This window comes from Myotis brandtii, unplaced genomic scaffold (genome assembly GCF_000412655.1).
Source record: "Myotis brandtii unplaced genomic scaffold, ASM41265v1 scaffold63, whole genome shotgun sequence".
Classification (NCBI taxonomy): Eukaryota; Metazoa; Chordata; class Mammalia; order Chiroptera; family Vespertilionidae; genus Myotis; species Myotis brandtii.
This window is the reverse complement of record NW_005370411.1, coordinates 1,836,107-1,847,192: the sequence shown is the minus strand read 5'-3', so window position 1 is coordinate 1,847,192 and position 11,086 is coordinate 1,836,107. Positions and strand designations below refer to the sequence as shown.

The 11,086-nt window shown below is 46.3% G+C and overlaps 1 protein-coding gene and 1 pseudogene across 7 annotated transcripts in view; both read right to left on the bottom strand.

Moving 5' to 3' along the window:
* Nucleotides 1-11,086, bottom strand: part of SENP7 (SUMO1/sentrin specific peptidase 7) — a 164,592-nt gene that overhangs the window by 101,710 nt on the left and 51,796 nt on the right. The gene's annotated exons all lie outside the window — the stretch shown is intronic.
* Nucleotides 7,206-9,130, bottom strand: LOC102258670 (annotated as a pseudogene).

The window sequence follows — 11,086 nt, the reverse complement described above, 5'->3', positions numbered from 1 at the left end:
GGGTGGGGGCTGGCTGGTTTGCCCTGAAGGGTGTCCTGGATCAGGGTGGGGGTCCCCACTGGGGTGTCTGGCCAGTCTGGGTGAGGGGCTGAGGGCCGTTTTCCGGCTGGCGGGGGACTGAAGCTCCGAACCGCTCCTTTTTTTCTTTTTTTCTATTTTTATTCTGGGCCAGCTTTAGCTCTGAGGCCTCGCTGCTGAAAACATTGATACAATGTATACAATGGATCTGGAGAACATTATGCCAAGCGAAATAAGCCAGTTAGAGAAAGATAAGTAACACATAATCTCATTCATATGTGGAATCTAATGAACAAAATAAACTGTTGAACAAAATAGATCCAGAGTCAGAGAAGCACAGAATTGACCAGCTGAATGAAAGCCGGGTTCTGGGGATTTGTTTAGCTTCTATATTTGCAATATAGTTGCTTAGAGTTGCAGCTGAGAGGCCGGCAACTCAGGCGGGGAACGTTGGAGTTCGCCATCACTGGAGCAAGCAAGCCTCCCTGTTCGCTTCAGTGCATGGCTGCCAGCCGCCATCTTGGCTGACAGTTAATTTGCATAAGGATATGCTGATTAGCCAATGGGAAGGGTAGCGGTCGTACGCTAATTACCATGTTTCTCTTTTATTAGTGTAGATAGGTGATTTGCACTTACATAAATGTATGAAAAGAGACTAAGAGAAAGCAAATGTAGAAAAATATTAACTGGTGAAACTAGATGAAGGATATAGTATTATTAGTATTTATTATACTCTTGTCAAAATAATTCCATGTCTGAAATCCTGTACTATGAAAAGTATGAAATAGAGAGAGTTATGCACAAAAATATACATTATGTATTATTTATAAGGGTAACAGCCTAAAAGCAACCATAAATAGCCAGCAATAGCAGAATGGTTAAGTTAACCATGGAATATTAATTAGTCTCTTAAAATCTTCTACTTTAAATTTTAAGGATAGCTGTTTATCTCTGTGTTTTCTGTTTTCTACTTGCCTTTATTTCTTATTTTCTATACTAAGCAAGCACTATTTATATAAAGCCAAATGTCAACTAATTACTTTTTTTTAAGACTGGTAAACATTTCAGGTTTAACTAACCAAAACCTATCAATCGACAAGTGAAATTAATATATATTCTTGGCATTCAGGAAATTAATACTATTCTATTTTTTTTTCATCTTTAGTATTGAAAGTATTAAATATGTCCCCTTTTTCCCCCATTGACCTCATCCAGCCAGCCCCTGACCCCCACCCCATAGTCTGTGTCCATGGATTATGCATACATGCATACAAGTTCTTTGGTTGATCTCATCCCTGCCACCCATCCTCCCCTGCCTTCCCTCTGAGGTTCAACAGTCAATTCTGTGCTTCTCTGACTCTGGATCTATTTTGTTCAACAGTTTATTTTGTTCATTAGATTCCACATATGAATGAGATTATGTGTTACTTATCTTTCTCTAACTGGCTTATTTCGCTTGGCATAATGTTCTCCAGATCCATCCATGCTGTTGCAAATGGTAAAAGTTATTTCCTTTTTACAGCTGCATAGTATTTCATTGTGTAAATATACCTCAGGTTTTTATTCACTCATCTGTTAATGGGCACTTGAGCTGTTTCCAAATCTTAACTATTGTAAATTGCACTGTTATGAACATAGGGGTGCATATATTCTTTCTGATTGGTGTTTCTGACTTCTTGGGATATATCCCTAAAAGTGAAATCACTGGGTCAAATGGGAGTTCCATTATTAATTTTTTGAGGAAACTCCATACTATTTCCACAGTGACAGCACCAGTCTGCATTCCAACCAGCAGTGTACTAGGGTTCCTTTTCTCCACATCCTTGCCAGCACTTGTCATTTATTGATTTGTTGATGATAGCCATTCTGACAGGTATGAGGGGATACCTGATTGTCATTTTGACTTGCATCTCTCAGATGATTAGTGACTTTGAGCATTTTTTCATATGGTTCTTTGGCTTTCCACACATCCACTTTGGACAAGTGTCTGTTTAAGTCCTTTGCCCAATTTTTATTGGGATTGTTTGTCTTCCTTTGCTAAGTTGTATGAGTTCCCTGTATATTTTGGAAAGTAACCCCTTATCAGATATATCATTGGCAAATATATTCTCCCGTGTTGTGGGCTCACTTGTCATTTTGTTGATGGTTTCTTTTGCTGTGCAGAAGCTTTTTATTTTGATGCAGTCCCATTTGTTATTTTCTCCTTAGTTTCCTTTCCCCTCAGAGATGTATCCGTAAACATATTGCTACAAGAGATGTCTGAGATCTTGCTGCCTATGGTTTCTTCTAAGATTTTGAAGGTTTCACATAGTACATTGAAACTTTTTATCCATTTTGAGTTTATTTTTGTGTATGGTGCAAGTTGGTGGTCTACTTTCATTTTTTGCATGTATCTGTCCAATTTTCCCAACACCATTTATAGAAGAGACTGTCTTGACTCCATTGTATGCCCTTGCCTCCTTTGTGAAATAGTAATTGAACGTAATGGCTTGGGCCGATGACTGAGTTCTCTGTTCTGTTCCACTGGCCTGTATGTCTGTTCTTGTGCCAGTACCAGGCTGTTTTGATTACAGTGGCTTTGCAGCATAACTTGATATCTGGAATTGTGATCCCTCCCACTTTGTTCTTCTTCCTCAAGATTGCTGCAGCTATTCAGGGTCTTTTCTGGTTTCATATATATTTTTGGAGTGTTTGCTGTAAATCTCTGAAATATGCCATTGGTATTTTAATAGGGATTATCCAGTGGTTCTCAACCTTCCTAATGCCACGACCCTTTAATACAGTTCCTCATGTTGTGGTAACCCCCAATTTCATTATTACAAATTGAACATAATTAAAGCATAGTGATTAATCACAAAAACAGTATGTAATTATATATGTGTTTTCCGATGGTCTTAAGCGACCCCAGTGAAGGAGTCGCGACCCACAGGTTGAGAACCACTGGATTATACTGAATCTATAGATTGCTTTGGTTAGTATGGACATTTTAATGTTGACTCTACTAATCCGTGAACACAGTATATTTTTCCACTTGTTTATATCTTCTTCCATCTCTTTTTTCAATGTCCTATAGTTTTCTAAATATGGGTCTTTTACCTCCTTGGTTAAGTTTATTCCTAAGTATCTTAATTTTTTTGTTGTTGTTTTAATGGTAAAATGGGAATTTTTTTTAGTTTCTCTTTATTGGTTCATTATTGGTGGGTAAAAATGCCATAGATTTCTGGGTGTTAATTTTGTATCCTGCTACATTGCCAAATTCATTTATTAAATCTAGTAGTTTTTAGGTGGGTTAGGGTTTTCTATGTACAATATCATGTCATCTGTGAATAATTAGAGTTTTACTTCTTCCTTTCCAATTTGGATGCCTTTTATGTTTTCTTCTTATCTGCTAGCTATGGCTAGTACTTCCAGGATTATGTTGAACAATAGTGGTGAAAGTGGGCACCCCTGTTCTTAGGGGAAGAAGTTTGTTTTTGCCCATTGAGTATGACATTGGTTGTAGGTTTGTCATTTATGACTTTTATTATGTTGAGGTATGATCCTTCTATTCCCACTGTGCTGAGAGTTTTTATGAAAAATGGGTGTTGGGTTTTGACAGATGTTTTTCCTGAATCAATTGATAGGGTCATGTGATTTCTGACTTGCAGTCTATTTATATGATTTATCACATTTATTATTTTTTAATATCTTTTTATCAATGTCAGAAAGGTAGGGAAAGGTAGAGACAGAAACATCAATGATGAGAGAGAATCATTGATTGGCTGCCTCCTGCACACCTCCTACTGGGGATCAAGCCTGCAACCCGGGCATGTGTCCTTGACCGGAATTGAACCTGGGACCCTTCAGTCCATAGGCCAGTGATGGCAAACCTTTTGAGCTCGGCGTGTCAGCATTTTGAAAAACCCTAACTTAACTCTGGTGCCATGTCACATATAGAAATTTTTTGCTATTTGCAACCGTAGTAAAACAAAGATTTATATTTTTGATATTCATTTTATACTAGAGGCCCGGTGCACAAAAATTTGTACACTCGGGGAGGTCCCTCAGCCCGGCCTATGCCCTCTTGCAGTCTGGGACCCCTCGGAGGATGTCCACCTGCTGGCTTAGGCCTGCTACCTGGGGGATTGGGCCCACGAAGGCAGTTAGACATCTCTCTGGCAGCCCAGAAGCCCTCGGGGGATGTCCACTTGCCAGCAGGGAGCAGGCATAAGCTGCAGTCGGACATCCTTAGTGCTGCTAAGGAGGCGGGAGAGGGTCCCACCACCGCTGTCCTGGCAGCCATCAGCCTGGCTTGTGGCTGAGCAGAGCTCCCCATGTGGGAGCACACTGACCACCAGGGGGCAGCTCCTGCATTGAGCGTCTGCCCCCTGGTGGTCAGTGTGTGTCATAGTGACCAGTCATTCCCAGTCTTTCTGCTGTTAGGGTCAGTTTGCATATTATCCTTTTATTATATAGGATAGAGGTTTGGTGCATGGGTGGGGGCTGGCTGGTTTGCCCTTGAAGGGTGTCCCGGATGAGGGTGGGGGTCCCGCTGGGGTGCCTGGCCAGCCTGGGTGAGGGGCTGATGGCTGTTTTCAGGCTGGCAACACCCCCTTTAAGGTGGGGGGTCCCCACTGGGGTGCCTGGCCAGCCTGGGTGAGGGGCTGATGGCTGTTTTCAGGCTGGCAACACCCCCTTTAAGGTGGGGGGTCCCCACTGGGGTGCCTGGCCAGCCTGGGTGAGGGGCTGATGGCTGTTTTCAGGCTGGCAACACCCCCTTTAAGGTGGGGGGTCCCCACTGGGGTGCCTGGCCAGCCTGGGTGAGGGGCTGATGGCTGTTTTCAGGCTGGCAACACCCCCTTTAAGGTGGGGGGTCCCCACTGGGGTGCCTGGCCAGTCTGGGTGAGGGGCTGAGGGCCGTTTTCAGGCTGGCCAAGCCCCCCGGCGATGGAAACTCCCAGCCTCTCCTTTTTTTCTTTTTTTCTTTTTTCTGGGATTTATTTACCTTCTATAATTGAAACTTTGTAGCCTTGAGAGGAGCTCAGAGCCGGCCAGGGCAGGTGGGAGGGAAAGCCTCCTGCTCGCTCCAGCTCCGTGGCCACGGCTGGCTGAAAGCAGGTATCTGGGGTACTTCACCTCGTTCATTTCTGATTTTGTTTATTTGAGTCCTCTCTGTTTCTTGATGAGTCTGGCTAGAGGTTCATCAATCTTGTTTATCTTTTCAAAGAACCAGCTCTGGGTTTTATTGGTCTTTTGTATTGTTATTTTAGTCTTTATGTTATTTATCTCCACTCTAATCATTTTTATTTCCTTCCTTCTACTTACCCTGGGCTTTTTGTGTTGTTTTCTTTCAAATTCTTTAATTTGTAGGGTTAGATAATTTACTAGAAGATTTTCTTGTTTCTGAGGTAGGCCTGTAGTGCTATGAACACTCCTCTCAGGACTGATTTGACTGTGTCCTAAAGATTTGGGGTTGTTGTGTGCCATTTTTATTTGTTTCCAGAAAGTTTTTTATTTTTTTCTTGATCTCTTTGGTAGCTCATCCATTGTTTAATATCATGCTATTTAGCCTCCATGTGTTTGAATGTTTCTGAGTATTTTTATTGTAGTTGATTTCTAATAGCATGCCATTATGATTTGAGAAGATGCTTGATATGACTTTTTTTTTCTCCATGATTTTAATACTATAAATATACGGTAAAAATGAACAAAAACTAGCCAACCATAATACATCAAATGATAGCATGTGTACTAAATAAGTCCAAGACAGGGCAGTCTCAATCCTGTCCATCGGAGTACTGGCACCAATGCCAATGGCGAGAGGCCAGGGTGTTGGTGGATGATGAGGGTGAGGAGAGGGAGACAGCCAGCCTGTGTGTGTGTACACATGTGCACCCATGAGCATGCCAGTGGGCGGGAGGAGAGGGGAGATAGGAAGCCAAGTCGCTGAGGAAGGTGGCCTGAGCGTGGCCGAGAGCTGTGCATAAGGCAGCACTCTGCTCACAGCCCACTGGAGAGAGAACAAGGACCCTACTGGACAAAGCCACCAGCTGTATAGAAGCTCTTGAACAGCTGCTGGCCACCCCAGAACCATCATCCTTAGAAAGCGAGCTCCTCTGCATCTCCCAATCCAAGGCCCAAAAGTGTTGGTCCCCTGGGGAGCAGCACAGACCCACCCACCCACCCAGGCCAAGATCCCTGCTTGGGTAGTCTGTGCCCTGCTGTGCCAGGGCTGGATACTCCCTCTGCTTTTCTAATGCCTAGGTGGTTTATCTCAAGAAAAAGATGAAGCCACTTCAAGTGGGACCCTTTGCATGAGCCCAACAGAACAACTCAAAGAGAAACACAAAGGGACATTTAAATGGCACAGAGGGAGCAGAGAAGTTGCTCAGGTCCCTCCTGGGTGAGCGGACAAGCTGAGAGGAAACCCCTTCACCTGGAGGGGGTCTGAAGACGTGTGCAAAGCCATCTCTGAGAGGTGCAGGAACTGGAGAGGGATCACTAGACCAACTGCTGCCAACAGACTGTGTACCTGCACCTCTGCCCCTGGGAAGACCCAGACCCAAAACCAGACCTGGGTCTCAAGTGCAGAAACCCAGGTGCCCAGAGGCAGAGCCATAGGAAAGGGCTGCGAGCAATAGGAAACAGCCCTGCACCAAAGAGCCTGAGCGGGAGGGTGAAGCAACAGAGGACACAGAGCAACAGTGCCAGCCAGGCCACGCACATAGGGGAAGGGCGCAGGCACTGTTTCCTTCATTGACTGTGACTCGGACCCCACTTCTTTTCCTTCTCCAACAACAAGCCCCCCCAGTAATACCTCCTGTGAAGACAGTACTTCACCCACAGATAAATTCTCTCCTGCCAGTTTGCTTAGTTCTCAGGGTATCAACCTCCGCACTGGCTGGGACATGTGGGTGGCCAGCCTCCAGTCCCAGCCCCAGCCACTCAGCCAACAAGGCATTTAGGGGAACCCCAGAGCTCAGTGCCTGAGATACAAAGGGGCTGTCTTTCATCTTGTACCATTTAAATATACAGAGACCGCAGAAAAAAAAGGATTTTTCAGAGGGGACAGTCCACTGTGCTCTTCAATCAAGGGTCAAAGGGCCCCTTGGAGCAGTGGCTATGAAGGGTGTACAAGGGTGTACAGACAGGAGAGGCCAGGGACAGCCCCCAAAGGGCCCCTTGGAGCAGTGGCTATGAAGGGTGTACAGACAGGAGAGGCCAGGGAAAGCCCCATTGGCAAAGTCTGGGGAGCTGAGGGTTCCATGCTGGCAGCCTGGCCAGGCTCTCAGAGTTGAGTCAGTCAGTGGCCTCCATGTCAGGACGGGAGCCACCAAACAGGCTGCGTGGGGCCAGTGGTGAGGAGGCTCTGGCGTCTCCATGGAGGTGGACCTTCCAGCTTACTCCTCTATGCCAACAGAAGTCGGGCCCTGAGCTGGAAGGTAGATATCAGTAGGTGGGCCAGGCTGGCAACAGCCACAGGGCTCAGGGCTGCCATCCTGGAGGACGTTCTCAATGGAGGGTATACGGCTCCCTTGCTTTAGCGATGACCTCCTCCGTGAGGAAATTCTCTGGGGAGCTGCTCAGCACCAGCCCAGCCCCACTCGGCAGGGGAGGGGCATCCAATTTCTAGGAGAAATTCTCCTCATCCTCTCCGTGGGTGGGGGATGATGGGGACTGAAGGGTGCTGTCTGGGGATTTGCTCCTCTACCTGCCTTTCTGGTGGCTGCTTTCCATGATGCAATCAAGCCCAGCAAGTGGGAAGCTGACCTGGGACAGGCCATCTGAGACGCCCGAGTAGGTGATCTCTTCATAAAGGTGATCTGAGGGGAGGGCTGGGGAGATGGCCTGGAGGCCGGTGAACGCCTCAGAGAGATGGGCTCATAGCCCGGTGGGATGCCGTCCAAGCTAAAGTGCTCGTCGTGGTCCACTCTCTGGGCCAGAATGGGGCTGAAGGAGATGGGGGACAGGGTTCCTGGCTTCCTCACTGCCCGGATCTGCAAAAGGGCCTGGAAAGGCAGCCGGCAGATGTGGCAGTTGCTGGCCAGGTAGAGCAGCGTGTCGGCACAGGAGTTGCACAGGCACAGGTGGTGGCAGGGCAGGATCAGCATGTCCCGCAGGTCTCATATATATGAGTCACGTTTTCTTATCCATTCAGCTACCCTGTGTCTTTTGATTGGAGCATTTAAGCCATTGGGGCACACCACACACTCATTGCTTTTGTCACTGTTCTCCTCATCCAAAGGCTTCGTCTGCTGGTTGTTCTTGTTCTCAATGCCGTAAATCTCCTGCAGCAGATAGCTGACCCAGTCTATAATTTGCTTCTGCTTCAAGGCTTCACAGAGAAACTGCCATCAACATGCTTTTCAAAGGCAGCCAATAGCACATGGGCGTGGCCAGTCACCTCAACATCTCCTTCGTCCACCATGGCCGGGATGACCACTCCCCAGTCCAGGTCGAAGTTCAGCTCATCGTCCTTCTACTCTGAGAAGTTGATCTTGAAAGAGGGCTCGCCCTCCTCTTATAGTCTTGGACTGCAGGTTAGGGCTTTGGGGGCTGTACATAGCCATCCCATTGAGAAACTCCTCCACCGCCTAGCAGAAGATGGTGACGGCCACCCGGGCATCGGCATCAAAGGTGAACTCCAGGCTGTAGAGGACATAGGGCTTCTTGCTGTACTCGGTGGGGCTGTTGGAACCATCTTTGTACCTTATGAGCGGGAGCAAGTCCTTTCAGATGTTCACTAGGTTCCTCAGCATCTTCACCGGCTCATGGGGAACAGGGGTGACAGAAGGAAACTGGACCGGGCGATTGCCCGGGAAGTTCAGATCCAGGTTGTCTCCAAAGAGATAACCTTCAGGGTTGGGGGGGTGCCAAACTTCTCACCTCCCATGAAAAAGTGTGTAGCAAAGTAGTTTCCACACTTTGGGGGATAGCATTAGGCCAAGTTCGCCTGAATGTCGATGTCCTCCATGCCCACGATGCGTTGGCTCAGGATGGAGCCCATGGTGCACAGTGGGCCAGGCCATATCAGGCCGGCCCGGACCAAGTGGGACAAGGACGGCAGCAGCGGTGTCTTCACGCAGACATGGTCTGGACCAGGCCATACGGACGCCAGCCCATGGCCGCATGATATTATTTCAATCTTCTTGAACTTGCAGAGACTTCATTTTGGTCCTAACATGTGATCTATCTTTGAAAATGTGCCATGTGCACTTGAGAAGAATGTATATTCTGTAGCTTTGGGGTGATATGTCTGTAAAAGTCAATTAATTCCATCTGATCTAGTGTGTCATTTAGGATCACTGTTTCCTTGTTGAATTTTTTGTCTAGAACGGTGGTTCTCAACCTTCCTAATGCCGCGACCCTTTAATACAGTTCCTCACGTTGTGGTGACCCCCAATTTCATTGTTACAAATACATAATTAATAAAGCATAGTGATTAATCACAAAAACAATATGTAATTATATATGTGTTCTCCGATGGTCTTAGGCAACCCCTATGAAAGGGTCGTTCGACCCCCAAAGGGGTTGCCACCCACAGGTTGAGAACCACTGGTCTAGAAGATCTCTCCAGGGATGTCGGTGGGGTGTTAAAGTCCCCTACTCTAACTGTATTGCTGTCCAATTCTCCCTTAAAATCTTCCCTGTTTCTTTAATATATTTGTATGCTCCTGTATTGTGTGCATATATGTTTACCAGTTATATCCTCTTGTTGTATCGATCCCTTTAGTATTACGAAGTGTGCAGAACGGGCTTTTTGACCTCCCATTTCTACCTGAAAGCCAGTCATAAAATTTCCCATGACAAAGTGCCCTCTCTGTACCATGAAGACATTCTTATCACTAGAGACTGGAAATTAACACTAAAATGGAATTGTACAAACAAATCTACTAAAACAATCCTTATCTTCCATTCGTTTCTCCCATATATTTCTAGTCACTTTACAATTTACTGCACCTAGAAACATAAACCCTTTTCTTTTGTCTTTTCACTTTTCCACAAATTTATTATTCTTTGTTAAAAAGGTATATAGGAGAAACCAAGATGGCGGCATAGGTAAACACCAGAGTGTGCTGTCTCGCACAACCACTTCAAAAATACAACTTAAAGATGGAACGGACGTCACCCAGAACCACAGGAAGGCTGGCTGAGGGGAAATTCTTCAACTAGAAGGAAGGAGAACAGCGTGCCGAGACTCAGAGGAGGCGCAGTGCGGAAAATACAAAGGTGCGGAGGTACTCGCGGAACGGGCTGGTGGCTGAGGGCGCGGTTGTTGTTTTCAATCGGGAGGGAGTCTCAGACTCTGAGCTCCAGTTCTGGGCGAGTCTCTAGGGACCGAGACTCAAACAGGAGAAGCGGGACTGTCTGGCATCAGTCGGAACTCGAGGGCAGCTTTCTCTCCGAGGTTTGCAGTGGTTCTGGGACTCTGAGAGGCAGAGCCTCTGGGGACGGGACTGAGAGCAGCCATAACTGCTCGTTCCGCCCGCCCTGTTGATCCCGTGCGACCCGCCCCGCCCAAGCCCTGTGCAGAGCCATTTGCCGGATAGTCTCAGGCAAAGGCTAGATTAGCACCTCCCCAGAGGACAGAAGTTTTCCCACTGCAGACACAGCTGATTCTCACAGCCAGTTGGCCTGGAGGTCAAATCCCCCTAGTATTAACTACAACAATCAAGGCTTAACTACAACAAGACTACGCACAAAGACCACTAGGGGGTGCACCAAGAAAGCATAAGAAATGCGGAGACAAAGAAACAGGACAAAATTGTCAATGGAGGATATTGAGTTCAGAACCACACTTTTAAGGTCCCTCAAGAACTGTCTAGAAGCCGCCGATAAACTTATTGAGATCTACGAGAAATCTAATGAGACCCTCGATGTTATGATAAAGAACCAACTAGAAATTAAGCATACACGGACTGAAATAAAGAATATTATACAGACTCCCAACAGCAGATCAGAGGAGCGCAAGAATCAAGTCAAAGATTTGAAATGCGAAGAAGCAAAAAACACCCAACCAGAAAAGCAAAATGAAAAAAGAATCCGAAAATACGAAGATAGTGTAAGGAGCCTCTGGGACAGCTTCAAG